General features: G+C 41.8%; 1 protein-coding gene and 1 long non-coding RNA gene across 4 annotated transcripts in view; one reads left to right on the top strand and one right to left on the bottom strand.

Annotated features, from left to right (window-relative positions):
• Window positions 1-6,682, bottom strand: part of LOC117741932 (muscleblind-like protein 1) — a 53,805-nt gene extending 47,123 nt beyond the window's left edge. For all 3 annotated transcript variants that reach the window (XM_034549204.1, XM_034549205.1, XM_034549206.1), the window contains exon 1: window positions 6,594-6,682. The gene's annotated coding sequence lies outside the window, so the exon portion shown is untranslated. The remainder of the gene's footprint in view (window positions 1-6,593) is intronic.
• Window positions 6,683-19,035: 12,353 nt separating this feature from the next.
• Window positions 19,036-19,464, top strand: LOC117741742. Its single transcript, XR_004610763.1, has 2 exons — window positions 19,036-19,077; window positions 19,238-19,464. It is a non-coding gene; the product is annotated as an uncharacterized LOC117741742 (long non-coding RNA).
• Window positions 19,465-21,909: the final 2,445 nt, after the last annotated feature.

The raw sequence follows: 21,909 nt of genomic DNA, 5'->3' as shown, positions 1-21,909 counted from the left end.
TCTTATTGTAACATAATGTTCGGTCGATAGAACTTGGCCCTGTCATTTTTCTGGCCGCTAGATATTCTCCTTGACCCATATTTTCCAATCTCCTTTTCAACAATTGTGTCACAGCCAAACATTTTTGTGGACTAAACCAAATAAAATCTTTTGAAAAGAACTATTTGAAAGAAATATAAGTGAAATACTGTTTGAATGCAGTCATATTCCATGACCTGTAGAATTGCCCATGCTCCTGGTAAAAGGTATCCTATGCTGATCTAATTATTTCTCTCTGCTCAATTTGTTGCACGAATATGCAGAATCTTGCATTTCAGTGATGGCATCACTGCTAACTTTTTAGCTTAAAAAAGTAGCAAATTCATGGACTAAATTAATTTACTGTCTCAATGCAACTGACAGCAAAGAAACCAAGGACAACGTAGGGGACCAGCATGCTGACAATTATAAAACAAGATAAGCACTGATGTAGGTGTGACTGTAACTTTAACATTGATATTGCTTTTAGTCTGATTTTGCACAGTAGAGATGACCAAATTAAAATGAAAATACCATAAGTAATAAGACAACTGACAGAAATCACGACTCTCAGTTTAGCTCGATCTGAGCCTGAAGACTCTCTTTCTTAAAATTACAAGCTGCTTAAATGTGTGCATCCAGCATAATAGTACATACCAATGTACTGTGGCTTAGAATATGGATAGCCACTGTGTTGTAGAAGCTAGAGAAACAGTGGCTAGTTAGCAGAAGGGGCCTATAGAGACATTTATTTTATTATTAGGAGTATTTTATGTGATTTTCCAATGTACTTGATTGCTTCATTGGTGCAAACTGTTTATTTGTTTTCAGTTTATTGTTATGCCAGCGTTGTGACAGAAAGATGCTGACCACCAGCTGGCTGATCACTTGACATATATATAGTGCCAGGAGGTGAGCTGGAGCCTCAAAGGTTGTCTGACAAAGGTTTGAAGTCGTAAACTGGCAAAGTTAACCCTGATAACACAATTTTCCAACATGAATACAAAGCAGTTGACTGTGATCACGAGTAATTTAGTGCTGTTATATTTGCTGTTTTGTGACTGTATGGTAACAGCAGCTGTTTAGCCAAGCTACTATGCTGCTCACTGACGGACCCTTTCAAGAGTCCTCATTGTTTGGTAGGAATGAATTGGAGCAGAGCAAACAGAAGTACATTCAAAACTCCAACATACATGAAATGTGGCATGAACATCAACTGTGTGGGAGGGAAGGTCGGTATTTGTGTTCATTTCAATCTGTAAAAATGGGGTGTAGCACATACCATCAACACAGATTTAGTAAGCCATATGGCCAAACTCATGCCGCCCCCTATTCTTAAGACACACCCTGTAATACAACTCATGAATCGTTTGTTGTAGACTCTTGTGGGAGGCATCATTGCATCTGGAAGTTTATAATAACATTGGATGTCCATTCATTGTTCATTGGTCGACAAAAATCGATCAATTAATGGGTTCACAAAACTCGCCACGACTTTCTATCTCGGATTCAGAAAGTGTTTGTGTGTGTGCGTGCGTGCGTGTGTGTGTGCGTGTGTGTGTGTGTGTGTGTGTGTGTGTGTGTGTGTGTGTGTATGTGTGTGTGTGCGCGTGTTGGTGGTTGGTTGGGTGTAAATTAATTAATTAATTGGATGCATGCTGTTCGTGGTCCCAGCTATTGCGATGTCCTGCTTGTTTCTTTAAATACAAATAGTATTTAAGGTGTATGTAATATCCCCGTCAATGATAATGAAAGGGCTCATTAAGAAAACACATGACAGACGTGACAGTGAATAATGGATTGTGGATGGATCCATGTTTACTTTTGCCAATGATATTTCATTTAGTCTCCATAAATCTACTGTTTATCTCTTCTTTTTACTTCCTGCTTCAACTGCCTGTGGAAAACTGAGTGACGGGCATCTCAGTGATAATAATGAGCTCAAATACCCTGCCGAGGGGGAACAACGGTATTAATAATGCTTTACACATGAACCTTGTCCAACAGAATGCTCAATCTCACGCGTGCAAGCTTGAGATCTGATCTGCTGGTCATTCTGAAATAATACTCCATCACCATGCTGTTTCCACAGATTCTACCATCAGGGTAATTTTAGAGTTAATTCCATTCCCTAGCTTGTGACACACACACACACACACACACACACATTAGTATTGACCACAAACCATGAGACAGCAGATCTGCATCATCCACAGAGGATACACAACTACAGAGATGGATGGAAGGTCAGTCGGTGCATTGATATTCGGGACACAGCCATATGAGTAATATGTATGCATATGCATAACTATCTCCCTTGTGCGCGCTCTCTCTCTCTCTCTCTCTCTCTCTCTCACACACACACACACACATTCACAATCTATGACTCCCTCCTTCAGCTGTAAGACAAAAAGAGGGGAGAGATGACGACGAGGGCAGTCAAGTGGCACGTGTGCAAGCTGTCGTCTGCACTGTGATATCAGTGGAAGTGTTTAAACAGCCTGACGTGCACCTAGAGACGGAGTGGGAGACAGTTTGAGTAGACACCCACATGAATAATAATAATAATACATTTATTTATATAGCACCTTTAAAAACAGGGTTTACAAAGTGCTCTACATAGAAGCAAGGTAAAAACATAACATTAATACAAGTAAACATTTCAGAAAATACATGTTGCAAAGGAGACAATGCCATATAGGCAATGAACACAATAGAGGAATGGAAAGTTACAAATACAAAATAACAGACAAACTAAAATAGGGGAACCAAAGACCTGCATAAAAGGACGACATCTTGGAGTGGAGTCAGCAGGAAGAGTAGAGGGTGCTGGGGGAGCTGTAACAGTTCCTAATTTCGTTGCCACCATCTCGCTCTTGGGGACTGTTGTTGTGATGAATGGGGATGTGAGATAATATACGTTTAGATACAGGGCTGCCTATTTGTTTCTGTGTGGTAGGAAGGGAGGGCAAATACATGGATTGTGCATGTGTGTAAACATTTTGTTTATATATACAACATATACTCTTATCTTCACTGCAGTGTGGCAAACTGGCTGTGTTAGCGCCAGTGTGATGTAATGCAGTGGTGGAGAGTCACTGAGTTCATGGACCAACCCACTGCCAGACCAGTCTACTCCTCTCAGGAATAGCAATGGGGCATGTGTGTATATGAGTATATACTATGTGTGTGTGTGTGTGTAAAGAGTATATTTGTTTTCTTTGTGCGTCAGGTGTGTCGGGAATACCAGCGGGGTAACTGCACACGTGGGGAGAACAACTGTCGCTTTGCCCACCTTCAGATAGCACTATGATTGACACCAACGACAACAACTACCATACCATACCAACGTGTATGGACTACATTAAGTGTGTGTGTGTGTGTGTGTGTGTGTGTGTAGGTGTGTGTGTGTGTGTGTGTGTGTGTGTGTGTGCCTGTGTGTGCGTGTGGGTGGGTGGGAGGACAGATTGAAAAAGGAGAAGTCACAGAGACAGGAAGACAGATAGACAGACAGGGTAAGGGGCAGACATAGAGTGATAGAAAGCAGACGTCAAAGGGATAGAGATGTAATGGGTAGAAGGGAGGCAGACAGATGCCGGTGAAAAGTAGACTGGCCACTTTGGAAAAGCTCCCTTGTGTAAATGTACCACCACAGCTTGTGGCACTTCTAGCACGGGGCCTTTATTAGACACAAAAAAAGGCAAACATACACATGGATGCACAGTCTTTCCTTGCTCTCACACTCATGCCGAACTAGACAGACACTGAGACATGCAGGCAGACAGGCGGGTAAGAGAATGGCAAAACCAAAAACCAGGAAGACAGACGGACAAACCGAGGGGAGGAACAGGTGACGTGGTCTTAGAAAGACTGGACGGAGGTATTCAGCATTTAATGAGATGAGAACAGAGTGAGAGAGAGGATTTAGACCCAGAGAGATACAATAAGTACAGCAAGATAAGAATAATTTCTGACAATCGAAAATCCTTGAAAGGAGATGGTTCAATAACATCAGGTCAGTGGTTGAAAAGCTTAATAGCAGAATTATCGTCAAGATTATGAAGCTCAATTGATGGAGATGATTGATGCGAATGGTTTGGTCTTGAGTGTGAATTTTTCACATTTCGCCATCTGGTAGTTTGGATCAAATCAGGAAATACATAGTGCAGAACCCCTGACTTGTCATCAGAGCAGCATTTGGCAAAATGGTGCATAATCTGTATTCTTCAGCTGTCTATGACCAGTGATTCAGTTTGAAACCTTAATCTGTGAAAATCACAGAGGCCTCCATCGTGGAGCCAACTGTATTTACTAAAGATTACATCTTTCACTAGTGTGCATTAGTCAAGTAACAGCAATCATACGTTACTGCCTGACTGCCTGTGATTTCGCCACTTGCCAAACGGACTCCCCTAACCATTAGTGTGTGTGACCGACTGTCTATCTGACAGTTATACGGTCTGTGCTGAGTTTCTGAGGCTTGAGACTCAAAGTCGTCTCCACTCAGGTTCTCCTGCTGTCACCTTGATCCGAGCATCCGCCCCATTTTCTTTTTTCTTGACGATTGAATAATGTTAATCAGGGTATCTGGGTGCTCTTGTCATTATGCACACACATAGATTTTCTATCACACTCACACACACAAACACACGACTCATCTGCATTCCACAGATTCCCGAGCTGCTGAGGACAGCATGGAGATGACATCACTTCTAAAGGACAGATTAGTTGGGGCGATGAAACGAGAAGGTGGGGGCAGAAAAAGAAATCAGGACAAATACATAGAAAGAAAACACATTTTTCAAGAATCAACACAATCACCAGCAGGTAACCGTGCCTTCTCTCTCCCATCGCTCTATCTCCCATGGAGTCTCTTTCTTCTCTGACACGCAGTTGTTTAGTCAGAGTCGTATGCTTTGAAATTCAGTAACCTATGTATCGGAGTGCCTCTACGCTCTCGCTGTTCTATACTCTAATGACCTTCTAGATCTGCCTGCTATGATCTGCAGAGAAGCTTTTTCAAACCCACTGAGACTCAGACACCGAAAGAGAAATACAAAGTGAGCTATGAAATGAAAGCAGAAAGACAGAGAACGAGACAGAGGGGCGAAGAAGTGAAACTGTGAACGAGAGACAAAGGTGTTGAGATCAGTCTGTGAGAAGAGGGTGTGTACTCAAAACAACATGGAATACATAGATAGACTCAGTGTATATTGAAGCATCAGTATGGTAAATAACAAAAGTTCAAACTAAGGTTATCGATTTTATAAAATAGAATAAAATAATCAGTATTTCATCCACAATAAATATGAGTAATTTGGACATTTCCATCAACATTCAACATTCTGTTACAAATAAAATCGCTTTAATGTCACAGCTCGCTCTGATTTTGCCCATAGTACTCACAGAGCAGGAGTCTAAAATGTAAGGAGAAATTGCAAATGAGTCATGCATTATGTGAAGATAAATTGACCCCCAAAGCTAATACATCTCATAACCTTTTAACTTAATTCAGTAACTAAGCTTCGATTGCAAAACAAACCCATGCTAATACTGGAATTTCAAAAAACAGAGAGAGCTCTGTAGTGTTTCTTCTATATTTTTTACCATAAAAGCAGCATACACATAAACATATCTCTTTATGAATCCTTAATGTAGTTGCTCCCCATAATGAAAATATTACTCACATTCTGAACATTTTGCGGAAATATGGACAGAAATACAACACCATCATTGAACATAACGTGTTTACTTTCCTAATGGATACACACACTTTAAAAGGTGAACTCCCTTTTTTTGGGGGGGGCTTTCTACAATATGCAAATGTCAATGAGGATTTTGTGTGTGCACATGTAGCCCGTCTGCTAATGTTTTTGTGTCAGGCTGGTACAGCCTTGGTGAAGCGGGAGTTTAATCATTTCCTGAGGGCAGCTGTAGTGTAAACACCAGTAGTGCAGTCATTACACAGGAGTGCAGGGCTGTTCATGTATGCGTGTGAGTGTGTGTGTGTGTGTGTGTGTGTGTGACTGTGTGAGTCCGTGTGTGTTTTGATTCAGCCATCCATAAACGTCAGTGCATATCTTTAGTGTTAACAGTAGGAGTCACACAACATGCTTTTTAGTGTAATCCGAGACAGAGAGAGAGTAGTAGTCTGCCAGAAAACGGTATGTGTCAGTGTGTGTGTGTGTGTGTGTGTGTGTGTGTGTGTGTCTGTGCATAAGTGTGTGCTAACCAACTACTCTGCGGAACATTAAACACCATCGTTACCCATTCTTTTGTCTGCTCAGCTCTTTTCTTTTGTCCCGCCTCAAACTACCTCACATAAGCAGTGTAGCACGGTTTCCATCTGCATATGTACACACGCACACGCATGCACGCACATACACACACACACACACGCACACACACGCTCAAACAGACATATAACTCAACAGTCAACATCCAGATGGTGAATAAAAAAATGTATGAATAAAATGGAAAAACAGAGCAGAAACTGTAAGAGGGGAAAACTCAGTCTTGTGTCTCAACAAACACAAAAGTAACACACATGCACAGAGTAAACAGCAACGACTTACTGTATCTCTGCAAGGACTCATCTGACTGCTGCTGAGGGGAGAGTGAAAAGTGGAAACCTCATGCTTGCTTGCTTCGCGGCTCTCATTCCCTTTCACGCCCTCTGTCACTAACCCCTCCTCTTTCTTTCTTTTTTCCTTCCTTCTTTTTCCTTGTCCCTTGCCTCCCCTTCCTCCCCTTCCTCCTCGTTCTCTCCCTGTCCTTCACTTCCTTGCTGTCTCTCTCTTCTCTCTCTCTCTCTCTCTCTCTCTCTCTCTCTCTCTCTCTCACCTTCCCTCTTGGCAGAGCCCTACTGTATTCAGATACACCAGTCTCCATTTAAGGCAGCACAGCCAACACATAATTTAAGTTCACCTTTCACAGCTCGCGCCTGGATCGTATGCAAAAAAGGGAGGAGAGAAATGCATGGGGAACTTAACTCAGACAAACTTCCACTGTCAACAGCCACATTTCCACAATTCACTCTGCATGAGAGTGCGGGTGCGTCGGCGTGCATGTGGGTATGTTAGCAAATGCTAACAATCAGACCATGAAAATGCTACCCAGGACCCAAATGCAATTCACCTGCACCATTCCAACAACTCTCTCTCTCTCCCCCTTTCTCCCTTGCAGTCTCTCCACCATCTGTTTCGGCAGGCAGTAAATCTCATGAAGATGCTGTTTGTGAGACCTGTCCACCTGCAGCCTCCCCCCTCCACCTGCTCTCCTTATCTCTGCTACTACCTTTATGAAACTCATCTGACAGGAACAGAGAGGGGGTGAACTCACTGTGAGGAAAAAATTAAAAATAAAACATTTAAAAAAGAGTTAAATCGGTTTGTTTTGTGATTGAAACAGGATGATGCGGCGAGCGAGAGTGCAAGGAATGCAAGATGAAAAATACTAGTGTCATGGTCTTGGGTTTCTTATTTAGTTTCCACTTTTATTTTGTAAGTTCAATTTCCACTTGTGTCATGTATGGTTTTACTTCCTTGACTTCTTTTCCCACCTCTGGGATTGTCTGCTATGCTCTGATTCATTCCACCTGTGTGTAATCACCCCGCTTCCTTGTGTATTTAGTCTGTGTGGGTCCCTTGTTTCTTTGTCAGTACATCATCTTACCTTGTCCAGACTGTTTCTCAGTTTGTCTGTGTTCCTTATATGTGTCTGCTCTCCCCATAGGTGCATGTCAAAGTGTCCTGGAGCAAGACACTGAACCCCCAGTTGCTCCCTGGGTGCTTCACTGCAGCCCACTGTACCTTAATAACTAAGGATGGGTCAAATGCAGAGGATAATTTCCCCACTGTGGGATCAATACAAGTGTATATTATTTATTATTATTATGTTAAAATGTCATGAGTTCTGTCTGGTTGCAGCTGTGAGAATCAGCGTGATTCCCTCCGATGTCTCAGGTTTTGCACAATCCATGAAAATACATGCCTGTATAAGATGCACACTTACCTCTCCTCTGCCCCCTCTACTTACCCTGGTTACGTTTTTTAATCAATTTACGGCCAGTTATATTGCACTTGGGAAAAATAAACAAAAAGGCAGCGTGTAGAGACCAGTTAAGGTGAAAAGGCAAAAGCAGAGAATATAGGGAGAGATTTGGAATAATAATAACTGCACTTGTGTACCTGTGCTAGCTGGTAGCCGTCTCCTCCCTCCTCTACAGCTTCGGTCCACTCACAGGACAGCAAGAGTTACAGCGCTGTTGCCATGGTGTCTAACTCCATCAAACACTCCGTCAGGTGCACGTGTCTCTATGTGAGCATGCATGAGTGCATGTGTGTGTGTGCGTGTGTGTGTGTGTGCTTGTTTTTGAGTGTGTGTGTGTGTGTGAGTGTGTTAGAGTGAGTGTGTGTGCGTGTGTGTGTGTGTGTGTGTGTGTATTAGTTTGTGGAGGCGTGTGTGTATGTGTCATGTGGGTGTTACCAAGTGACTCAGAGCCACACCACTGACTAGTGGCTGCAATATATCAGGGTGTTTGAAATGTATCACTGTATTGGGGGGGTGTAAAGGGAAAGGTGTTGATTGAATGGCAGCCTGCAGCCTGCTCTCAAAAGCACCTATGATTGATCTATGTACTGCTCCAAGTGTTAATGTTTAGCTCCAGCTTCTATAAATATTTATCAATTTGTTCATAGAGTGAAAGCAATGCTGTACAGACGGCAGTAATATGGAATTTAGATTTTCGAGCTGACAAGTCACCGGTGTGTGCCCAAAAAAGGCCCTGCAGTTGTCTTCCAGGATTATACTGAATTGGGAATGATATGCTGAGTCTACATGTGTGTGCATGTTGTATTATGATGGAATTTAAATAGTCATGGTCATTAAAACTAGCAAGGCCACACATAATCAAAGAATTCCACATTTAAAATGTAACTTTAGTTAAAGAAAACACAAAGCAAAATATACTTAAACGTCTACAGATGCACTGGCTACTTGCGGACAGAAACAAGCTGTAAACACAACATTTGGATATTAGCAACTCAAATGGGGAACATGCGAACAGTAAAAACACCAAAACAATTCACAGAACGTTTCATAGAGCTGCTGGGAACTGATGGGTCAGGTGATCATTTTCCTTGGGTTGGTCACTATGAACAAATTGTTTCCCAGTACACAGATTTATGTAAAAAGCTGCAAAAAGTTAAGTGTACTAAGTATCGAAAGTAAAAACTCACTATGAGAGTATTTCATTTTACATCATGTAATTGGAGTATTATTATTACTATCTTCACGTGTAGCAGCATCCCAATGTTGTTTAAATAGCTTTACAGTGGTATGTACTTTGGATTATGTTGTAAATTCTCAATATACGGTTTTACTGGAGACAGAGTGAAGTGCAGAGTAGTATAAAATAAAAATAACGAGTAGGCCTACTTCAGAATCATACCTATGTACTTGAGTAAATCTACGTTTCAAACGGCAGGCTTCTAGTCTAAAAGGAGATACACATGAAGAAACAAGGCGCAGTTAAAGGTTTTGGACGTGCACATAATTGCTGCAATTGCAGATAATTTAATGCACACTAAGGTTCCTGCACTGCTCTGCTGATGTCTGTGTACAAAGAAAGGAGAGGGCGAAAAGGATTTCCCAGGCTTCGCTTTACAACACAAGCCAGTGTCTCTCACTCATTCTTGGCTGATCAAAACAGGGCCACAGATCCATGAACAGGTGTCCCGTGTGTTCAAAATCATTAATGCCAGGAATGAGGAAAACATTTGAGGAAAAAGTACAAAGACAGGAGGTGTCCAAGTTGAACAAGGAGATCTGGATCCATATATCACCTTTAATACATGTTGCCAAGCAAAGCCACAGCTGGACCGAGAGTAGAGAAAATCTATCTGGAGAAGGATCTTACGAATTGAAAATCTAGCAGGTCGACCTGGTGTGAGACTGAGAGCTTTTCAACCTTTATAATATACCTCTGCTCTATTGTTGAGTTCTGAAGGAACAACAATTAAACAGACAATTTTCAAACAACAGAGGCATTAGTAGTCGTAGTATTTTAGTCTGCTAAAACAGCATGACTGCAGAGTCTCTGACGTCTTTCTTCCTGGTCTAAAAAACAACGCTCTGTGTTTTCTGGTACCAATTCTAGGGCTCCAAGATGTGACCTCAGTGCAAAGTGTGGGATCCTGTCAACACAGAGCTCTATTACAGACCAGTAGTGTCATAGATGAATGGCCATTGGTCAAAAAGCTCCTAAACTCACCATTAAAATAGCTCTGGTCTAGCACTGTTATTTTTCAACAAGATTGACATGCATCATTCTGCTTTTCTATTTCTTGCTCAGTGTTTCTTTTCCGGCTGCATCCTGAACTAAAATACTCACTTTAAAGAAGACCTCATACAGATGAGACTACAGTACACAGCTTTCAGTCTCCTGAACACCAATGCTACTACAAAGAAGAGGCAGATATATAAATGCTACTATCATTTAGGGGTCTGGTGGATAATCGTATCATGCTGCAACACAGATTGAAGGGTGGCTTTTAATGAAAGGATCCATCAGGAAAAAGAGAAGCCTCTCCTTTTGAGTTTTGTCAGGTGGATTTGTGCAGGAAAGTGCAGATAGAAGCCAGGCTCTCTCAGAGATAAATGGAGACAAACTGAATATTCCTAAGATGTTTTTGTCTTGCTCACTCTTGACCCTCGTTTTAGTCTCCCGTTGTGTCTCCACATGAATGTTGAAACATCATTTTATGATGGGGTCCCATGGGTGGATGACAGCAATTTCCTATTGGAGTCCAGGGGTAATAAAGTTTAGGAGTCCCGGCTTTAAGCATGTTTCAGCCTGCCTGTGTCTCTGGCGCAACAAACCTCAGTGGCCGTTAAACCACAAATTGACCCGGAAAGGAGAAGCCTAGCTTTTAACGGCCAATCAGCTTGCACTGGTGTCACTGGGCACAACATGTAGTATATAACAAAAAAAACAGGCAGAGTTTATGAAAGTATTTGTAGTAATGTTTGACCAATTACTGTATATTACGTTTTGAAAATTTAGTCTAAAAACATGTCACCAGTGATCATTATAATTAAAGCGCAACTCATCATTGGGTCAAATTGTTTTTGATGGCCAGATTGGGTTTGTATCAATATATTTAAATAACATAATTTATCTAATGGTACATGTAGCATATCAGACAAGTACATTTAATTACATCTTTAGAGATTAAATCTTTAAAGCTAAACTTGTCTTGTTACTGTTGAATTCTTAATGCTTTTGTTGGATTATTTTTGAACATTTTAATACATTTTTAACTATAGAATGAGAAATTGTGATCCCATAATTTAAGTCCCATAATAAAACCTTCCCAGCATATTCAAATCAGCTCCATTTAAACACTATGTGCAAGCTGTAGGAAAAAGACAGACAAAAACTAACACACATATTCAAATGCATATCAGATATTTCAAATATCTAAGATACTGTATATCTTTTGCTTTTTGAACTCAGACATTTCCATGTCAGAAAAATCCTGAGCAACAGGCAGGGAAGTTGTCGGAATCCTCACATCAAATATTAATGATACCCTGTCATCTCTACAGAGCAACTCTCCCCTCTCCTCCTCTCAAGAGGCAGCAACAGACAGAGACACAGATACACAGAACATCTTGCAAAGCCAGTGGCTGTCCGCACGGTCAGAGAAAAGCTGCCTTACCTGCCTGGTTGTCTGTGTGTTTCACTTGCACTCGGTCTGGGTGTACGAGTGTGTGTGCGCTCACACACAATCCCACCGATCAGGAACTAATGAATCTGCACGACTTCAGCCCTGCAGCGTGCAGTGCATTATGGGGTTTCAGCCTCTCTCTCTCTCTCTCTCTCGCTCTCTCTCTCTCTCTCTCTCTCTCTGCTGTGTGTGTCTCTCGATCTTCTGTTGGCACAGTGGAGAGGGATGTCCTCGCCTCCTGTCTGGAAAGAGGAGGGTGAACTCACAAGGGCTGTGTCCACACACACACACACACACACACACACACACACACACACACAATGCAGAAGAAGCCTCATGATGACGAGCGTCGTGACTCTGGTCGCCGTAGCAACAGCCTCCCCCTCCCGAAACCTCTCACTCCTGTAGCTCTACAGGCTCTCGCCTAATGTATTCTGTTTAAATAGTGAAAACTAGCTGAACTAACTGCATGCATTCTACTCCTCTACTTCTTATTTTGTATTTACTTTGAACCTGAGCCGATCAGCAAATACAAAAATGAGGAGAGACACAGTCATGTGATCACTAACTTTTGCTCCTGCCATCTGAGATAAAGAGAGGGTGGTGTATTGTCAGAAGGAATAGAGACAGACACATATACTGAGTGTGTGTGCATGCACATGGATCTATATGCTTGTGTATATCTTTGAGTGTGTGAGGGGGTTTTGATGTGGTGGTTCCTGGAAGCAAGCTATAGTTCCTGTTTGTGGTTTCTTCCCTACTCTTTGCTACTGCTCGTAAACTGAGGCCTGCAACTCTTTGATAACACACATTTCAGTCACATTACCAACAAGCGAAGTACAGCTGGACTGACCTATGCAATGAATGGAAAGAGCGACTAACTGGGCCCTCTTTTGTAATTATTTAAATTTTCATAATTATTTACCTTCCTGGAGGTTGGATTTTACTGTTATATGGTTGCTGATTCAGAATGTATAGGAGCTCAGTGGGTTATGAAGAAAGTGGTAGTTGTCAGGCAGAACAACGAACAAAGAAAGGCAGAAGGAAAGAGAGATAGAGGGATGAGCACTATAATGGAGACAGAATGTTTTTCGCAAATGTCAATTTGCAGTTTAAAACACTACATCTCCCACAGTTCAGTTATCTGTCCTCCTAGTAGCCATGGGAACAAGTAGGAACTGGGATTCACCGAACATTGATTGTTGAAATTCTTCCGAGGATGATTTAATCAGTGAGTATAAGGTTCATGCAAGGTGGGAGGCAACACTTGCGCGCGCGCACACACACACACAAACACACACACAGAGCTCACCACTCATTCACACAACATCGCAGCTCTCCTTAAGCACAATGACCATTGATTAGGCGTATGTATAATGATGTTGATGTTTCAACTGTTGGTGTAATTACTACTACTCTTAGACTCTTGTCACATGGGTTTAGTACTGTGGGCACATGCCTCTTTCTGATACTGTTAATTAATTTGAGTCCTGTCCAACAAACAATATTCCTGTGTGCATGCTGCATTACAGGAGCAGAAGTCTCGAGCCAAAGAAAGAATCACTCCTGCTTTACTCAGTTGGAGTCTGTGGAATCTAAGATATTGGCAAATATTGACATGCAAATACTAAGCATACATTTTTGGCTTATTTGCATATATTTTTGGGTGTTATTTTGCCAAAAAAATAATTAAATTCCGACTTAACTTACACTATAGCTTAATAAATAGGTCCAAAGAAAGACAATGTTATTTTTTAAGGTTAGCATATTACTCTATGTACCACAAACATTTTACAGTTACCATCCGAACACCAGTACATTTCAGAAAGAGTAGGATCTTGCATGTAATCAGCAGAACTCCAGTATTAAGAGTTGAGTTCCTGTTATTGGTGTAAGATTGAACAGGCTTGGAAACTAGAAACAGCCCACTCTGACTCAATATGGGCTGTTGTAGAGTAATATTGGTAATGCATCAACAAGTTCACATCACCTCTTTGATTATGGCAAGATAAAAAAACTCTGACAAATTTGTATTTTTCCTTAATCTGTGCGTCCACAAAAAAAAACTGCCACAACTTTTGCCTAGACACAAAGAGAGGTCCAGGCAAGCAGTACACAGCAATCTATTTCCTGCTAAGGCAAGAAGCAAAACAGAATGCCAAAATGTTGCCGTCACCCTTTAATTTAAAGTTGGTGGTGTTTGAGGCTGAGGAAGTTTCCCACACAACACCAATGAAATGCTGTTGAGCTTCTGTAAGTCATGGAAGCAAACTGCAACAACTGACCTATGAATTGTAAACCAGTAACCCCTCCCAAATTAAAGAAAGCCCTTAAAATGAAGCCAGGAGTAAGTTAACACACTTAATCTCTTAAAAACTATGAAAATCTTACTTTTAACCTTGAATGTCACATTTCATTTGGCTGGTGGTTTAGTCCAAAGTGAATTACAATAAGTTTAATAAACGTGTAGAAGCAACAGCTGGATATCATCAACAACTGAAAGTGCCACCCAAAACTAAAAGTGTACAGTGCAACAATACTAATGCTTAAAGTTGTTGTTTTTTCTCTCAGAAGACATGATCAAAAACAGGAGACATGCTAGCATGGTGTGTTGAGTTGTAGTCTGAAAAGATGCGTTTTCAGGAATATGGACAAAGTTAACTGTGGAATCACAAATCCAAAATGTAAAAGACATCCTAAAACCTCTATTTGTCAGTTAAAGACATTCATTCAAACATGTTTTGTTTCCTCTGACTGTCAGCTTGCCAACCGGTTCAGCACTGCTGCTCCTGACTGCGTTCCACAGATGAATGCCACTCCATTGTTGGGACAATAATGTGAATTGTTAAAAAAGTGGTTACTCTTGGGTTTGATCCAAATGCCTGACCCTGCCTACAGGAGAGTGTCGATAAATAATACACACACACACACACATGCAATCAGAAGCTCACAGGCATACGCATGCATACACATGAAACATGGGTGGGAGTGAACAAATCTCAGCAGATTGCCCTCGGTGACTTACTGTCGGTAAATATTCATTAGGAAAATCTAGCTGAAAGATGCCTAAAAATGTGTGATATGGGGAGATAATGATTATCAGAGAGTGCTGTAGAGAGAGAGGCTACGACAGAGAGAGAGAAGGTGAGGGATAACGTTGGAAAACAGAAACAACGGTTTTAATATTGGTTTTGGTAGTTTAAACAGCTACCGTACATAACTGAAATGCTTTGGTCGAGGAGATGTATATAGTTTTTTTTAAACTAATCGGCAAGTATGGTAGCCTACTAATGCATAAACACAACTAAACACTGTGTTAATGTGAATATAAATAGCCAATTAGAGATGCATGAACAAAACTGAGAAGAGTATGCAACATAACCGGATCACTGACAGTGGAACAGATCTGAAACAGATTCCAAACATTACATGACCCATGTATACTGTTTGTACTTGTACCAACATTTGATTTGTAAAATCAAACTGTTACTTTTGTTGCGGTGAGAAAACCTCAACACATCACCTGCAGCAGCCCCGAGGCTGCTAGGTGTTTGTTTGATTGAACAAACAAACACCTCGTGAAATAGTATCGCCTGTGGTGAATGTCAGTCCTCGACACACTGTACATATTCATAAGGCCATGTTTTTCACCAGATGATGTACTTAGAAGATTTAGAAGATGTCTTATTATTTCATAATTGAAGTCTGAATGTCCTTCCCTGAAGCCACACACCCTTTTTAAGCAGCTGGTTGTATAGATTCACAGCGCCGATCAACCCAGAAGGCAAGCTGGTGAAATGCTGGTCGGCAGAGGAGAGTCCTGCCTGTCCACCACTTATACTATGCTTGTCTTCCATATGGTCTTCTACAGGGGTGATATATAAAGTTACCTTCAAAAAACAAGATGCTGACCTTCTAAAACTCATGCTGTCAGGCTAAGATATTCTGAGTGTTAGATAATGTACCTTATCTTCGCTGTACAGTATTCCCGCTACTCAATACAAAGATCCTCTCTGAGCTCAGTAATATCACTGACACTGAAAAGGACAACTAAACTGTCGCACAGGAGGAAATGTAAGCATGCGCTTATGTGCTACAACAATGTTCTTAACGATTCTGGGTATTTAATCTGAGACTTTACTATAACCCTTTTTCTTTTATTTAGATTGTGCGACATGTCTCACAATTCTTGTTGGAGAAAATCATCATATAACGTAGTTTGAACTCCCTACAGTTAGCCATCAGAAAACCATTTATGTAACTTGTTATGTTGGGAATATCCCAGAGATTGGGACTTGGGAAAATAATAGAAAGAAGAATGACTGCGTCATAAACTTCCCATAAATGAGTGGCGTTTTCTGCAAAAAGGTCATCTTGACCCAAACAGAGTAAATCGTGTGCCAGGTCCTTCCGGTATGCTTGGTCCCGAGGTACACCCCGAAAGAACACAACATTTTTGGGAAGCACGAGGGGCTCTGGTTGCTGATTCCAACAACTGATTTGATTGGTGAAAGGTCTGATGGGAGGGCTGAATTTACACTATAAATATATGCTGAATATTCTAGAAACGTTGGATTTGTTGGACTTGTTGAATGTTGCCTTGTGCTCGTTAAAACACTTCCCGCCGGGTTGCTACTCCAAATCAATGTGTCATTTTGACACAACAGTTTTTTTTTACACAAGACAGTCTAAATGGATCGGACATCTGTTCAAATTACAATGTTGACCGTCTTGAAAAAACAGTAATCGGGATGACTATCTGTCCTTCGCCTAAAAATAAGTCTGTTTCTAAGAGGTACTGGCCATCTTAATAGACTAATTAACTCAAATCCCAGGAGTACCTTATGGCCAAATTAAGTTTTTAAAAACAGCTCACACAACACTTTGCATTAAAGACAGTGACTTAATATTTGTGTTAGTGTGCAATAGTCTGCCTGAATATCCCTTTTTTAATCTCTCCTGTCTACATGTACAAATATGCAAATCTCTGTCACACACAACGCAGTGTTTTTTTCACTTTTCACACCCTTTTCCCCTTTCCTTTTAGAGACGGTAATCCCCAGCTGCAATACTAATAGCATTAGCAGAGCATATCCAATCCCCTTAGTGTCCCGAAAGGGAGCACAGAGCTCAGACCTACACTGAGACAGACACTCTCGGGGACTACACTACCCATACTGCCTCAGGAAATACTCAGCTCATTATTGATTAAAGTAAACAAAAACAAAGATGAAATTAAGAGAAGGGAAGAAAACCGTGCTGTATATTATCAATATCATCACTGAGACAGTTACTGCTTCGTGTCTTTTTGTATGGAGGAAAGCGGTGCGTTAGTGTGTGACATGAAATGAAAGATGCTGAAAACTGGTACAGAAATCATGAGCAAAGGCTGCCTTGGTGGAGGCATTGGGATTTAAATATACAGTATAAACCAGTAATTATCCTACAGTGCTGGTAATAACATATATCTTTTTAATAGACCATACAATAGTCTACCTATTAGTGCTCCATAATGTAGGCATATACTGTCAGTATATAATGTACACTTATTTTTATCCTATAATTACAGTTACTTATAATAACAATCTTCATTGTTTCACCCACATGTTTTTCGGCAAACATTTGAGACATACTTCCTGTGTGCTTGTGTACGCATGACCATTCATGTGTTTTCGTTGAGTAAACAAAATTAAAAGATATTACAGTGACATGATTATTTCAGGTTGGAATTCACTACAGCATCCATGCGTGTTTGTAATTTTCTGCGTGCGTGCGTGCGTGCGTGCGTGCATGCATTTGCTCTGAAAACAACTCCTGCAAAGAAAATGAATGAAGTGCCACCTGTCAAAATGAATGTAGCGATTCACACAGTGCTGATAAGCATTTGTATGTTAATGTCTTTGCATCTGCCTATGCATGTTGTATATTTCTCCAAAGCTGAAGACTAAAATACGGCGGATGGATGGATAGCCAGGTAGATATGGTGTGCATTCATCTCTGAATGGTCCATTAGCTCCATTAGAGCAACACCAAGCCGACCATCAGAGGTCTTCCTCTCTAAGAGCCATTGATATCCCCCCACCATCCACAACGTTTCTTGACTTCATCTGCATCTCTCAGCCGTTACCCTTTGCTCACAGTGAGTCATTGACTTGAAAACAGGCTGCAGTCTGCCACAGCATCAGCTTACAAGTAATCATTGAGCTATACAGAGTCAATATTGTTTTCTTGTATGAGAGAGAGAGACAGGAAAAAAGTATGAAGACCCGAAGAAGGAAAGAGGAAGCTACAAAGGAATGAAGGGGAAAAGAAAAACAGCAGAGGAAGTTGTGTGAGCTGTAACCATAATGAGTGTCGATGAAAGCTGACTGTCTGAGCTAACTCAATTCTTTGCTCTGCTAGTCACAGTTCTAAGCTTAATGATGTTTGCTCCAGACTGTTGATGCCACGGCCAATGCTGGATTGCCTTTCTTTGGTCATGTGTTTCCTTGTGTGCGATGACCCTCTTCACGGCTTGCATGCGTAGAATGTTGAACTTGGCTCAGGCCGCACATAGGATGACATCACCCACACTGCAGCAGACATCAGTTTAAGATGTGTTTACAGAGCTTAAACCACCAGCATGCCTGTATCCCCGCTCGTATAAACATAGAATGTGGCGGACCATGTGCACACTTGTATGTGTATGCAGTGTTTACACAGAACAGATAGAGGAATATAGCCAGAGCAGGAGGTAAAGGCTGTAATCTGTGAGGCTGTGGTTCACTACTGAACAGGCTTGCAGCAACACAAGGGCGAGGATGCTCCAGGGAGGTCTTTGTTAAGGCTGTCAGAGCTTTTGAGCGGCAAGGTGTAGTCATAGGCGGTCTTAACATAGAGGCATAGGTAGGTGGACCAGTGGTCGTAGTAGGGGGACCCCCAACCAACCTCAAAAAGAAAAAAAGAAAATAAAAAGCCCCTTATCATCATGAACGCTTCAAAAGCGTGGTCAATTGTATTCATATTCTTAAGAAATACGTTGAAATGTTAAAGTAGTAGTTAAAATGTCCAGTTCATGGTTATCTGTCATGTCCCTACACCCCCTACTTTCACCATGAGATGGACTAGTCCGTAACGGTGCGCGGCGCGAAAGATAAACACAGTGACAGGACGACGATTCAGAAGCAAGACAAGAACAAAAGCAAAAATGAAAGTTATCCAAGCAGCTCAATTAAAAGAAAAAAAAGAAAAGACGCCGGAGGAGAGGAAGAGAAAGAGTAAAAACAGGAATACGGAGGAAGAGAAACATGAGGGAGAGAAAGGAAGGGACAGACACAAAAGAGAGAAGGTAATCATTTAACAATGCAAAAAATCATATTTCTTAATCCCAATGATGGACTGCTGTTGTTTTTTGTTATCCTCTCACTTCACGATAGAAGAAAGAAGCTCATTTTGTTCATAGACCATATTGTTAGTTTTTTATTATTACTATCATTATTATTTTACAGGTACAGCTCCTACATCTGCGCATCATGTTGGTGTGAAGACCTGTAAGAAAATGTCAACAAGTAGGACTCTGTGTCAGAAGCGTGTGATGTGGAGAACAATCGCTCTCTCTCTCACTCTCTCACTCACTCTCTCACTCTCTCACTCACTCACTCACTCTCTCACTCTCTCTCACAAACACACACACACACAATAAACAGTGCTGGTTTTCCTGGCATTTTGGCAAAGACAGGTGTTATCTGAAACTTTATTCTCTGTTTGGTTCCATCGTGACTATTAGTTTGTGTAGTGCTACACTTTGTGTGTTCTTTGCTTTCCATCTTCATTTTGGAGTAAAGAAGTGTATGCAGGGTTTAAAGGGGAAGGTTTTTTTTTTCCTCTCCAACCTTTACTTCCCTGTAGATTAGCTTTACCTGCCTATCCACCATTCAGTCGGTAAAATCTTTTTTCGTTCTCTTTTAAAGCTCGGCTGGGGGGGCCCCATACATACCTTTGCCTTGGGCCCCCAATTTGCTAAATCCGCCACTGGGTGTAGTTGTGTACACAGAGGTGAGGAGGAGGCATGATTCTTGCTCAGGAATGTTGTAAAGCTCTGTGTAGAGTCAGTAGGCCAATGAAAAAGCATAGGTGTTGGAGCTCTGCCGAAACAGTGATGGGAAAAAAATTAAGAAAAGAAAGAAAATGGCGGAAAGAGAAGAATGGGATCCATCCATCCATCCATTATCACCCGCTTATCCAGGGTCGGGTCACGGTGGCAGCAGGTTCAGCAGGCCGACCCAGGCCTCCCTCTCACCCGCAAGGCCAGCCGGAGATATAATCCCTCCAGCGTGTCCTCGGTCTTCCCCGGGGCCTCCTACCAGTTGGACGTGCCCGGAAAACCTCTAATGGGAGGCGTCCAGGAGGCATCCTGACTAGATGCCCGAACCACCTCAGCTGACTCCTTTGGACACGAAGGAGCAGCGACTCGACTCCAAGCTCCCCCCTGATGTCCGAGCTCCTTACCCTATCTCTAAGGCTGAGCCCGGCCACCCTACGGAGGAAGCTCATTTCGGCCGCTTGTATCCGAGATCTCGTTCTTTCGGTCACGACCCAGAGTTCGTGACCATAGGTGAGGGTTGGAACGTAGACCGACCAGTAAATGGAGAGCTTTGCCTTCCGGCTCAGCTCCCTCTTCACCAAGACGGACCGGTACAGCGCCTGTTTTACTGCTGCAGCCGCACCGATCCGCCTGTCGATCTCCCGCTCCACCTTACCCTCACTCGTGAACAAGACCCCGAGATACTTGAACTCCTTCGCTTGGGGTAGGCAGTTTGTCCCCACCTGGAGGGAGCAATCCGCCGGTTTCCGGCAGAGCACCATGGCCTCAGATTTGGAGGTGCTAACTCTCATCCCTGCCGCTTCGCACTCGGCTGCAAAACGCCCCAGTGAATGCTGGAGGTCACGGTCCGAGGAGGCAAACAGGACCACATCATCCGCGAACGGGAATGGGATCCATAAAGAGAAATCTCTGGCGCTGTGTTCATTGAGGGGAGTTTTACACTCTCCATAAGAATACAGTCTCAGGATTAATGAAATCGGGGAAGCTCTCTTTAGAATTGAATCAAACGCCCTTCTTGCCCTACTGCCGAATTGCCACAATTTTCATCTCCACTGCATAATGCATTTATCATCATCCTCTTTGTTTCACGCTGCCTATCAGCAGAACATCTGTTTCACACATCACTAGACTATCCAAACATTGTACAAAAGGGTATAATAAGAATTATTGATCAGCTTTCTAACCTCACTGACAAAAGATTAGTTCATAGCAACGATTCATAGGTTTGAGGTTTCAAGACTATGGGGGCTGTTTGCCATACAGGAATATATGGGAAGAGATGTCATAGAGGTTGATTCAGGAGTCAGAAAGGAGGTTTAATATATTCATAGTTATGGCAAAAGAGTTTTAATCTAAAAATTATATTTGGAACGCAATAGAAAAGTCTACAGCTACATGAATGTCTCTATCATGCCATCATCAGGCTCAGCTTTAAGCTGAATTTACATCCATCCCTCCTTGACCACATACCCATGCTGCCTCCCCTTCACAGCACAACACAATTCAAGGACAGTGATTCAGCCAACCAATATCCATATTACTGAAATATATTGCTGTTTTTTTTTTTTTTCTCTTGTGTTACGAAGTGAGACCAAAGTGGCTTAAATTGTAGGAGACAGACTTGGGGAACATGGTCCAGTGTCCAAAAGTGATCATTTATTTACAGTGCCACCCCAAAAGACATATACAAAACAAACAGTGAACCTGGCTTAACTGAATACTTTTTGCTTCACACAAGGTCCAGACTAGCTTCGGCAAACATACCATAACATAACATAACATAACATAACATAACATAACATAACATAACATTCTGTGCTCTTATCTACACAGAGATCCCTTTTTGTCCCCCTACCAGCCCAAAGCAACTGCTTTTATACACTCCTCAATTACCCGGAGTCACTCTGCAGCAGGCTGAACTATTCCCACAGTTACCACTGGCCACTCTCTGAAAACAGACAAGTTTATAGTGAAAATGTTCCTTTGAATTCCTAACACTCCTCTTAAACACATGATTACAGCCCATGTCCCGACAATTACAGTCACAATTATCCTGGCAATACTTCACAAAATAAG

This window comes from Cyclopterus lumpus, chromosome 13, assembly GCF_009769545.1.
Source record: "Cyclopterus lumpus isolate fCycLum1 chromosome 13, fCycLum1.pri, whole genome shotgun sequence".
In the NCBI taxonomy this organism is placed as follows: Eukaryota; Metazoa; Chordata; class Actinopteri; order Perciformes; family Cyclopteridae; genus Cyclopterus; species Cyclopterus lumpus.
Note: the sequence above shows the minus strand (reverse complement) of the source record. Positions and strands in the feature narration are given on the sequence as shown.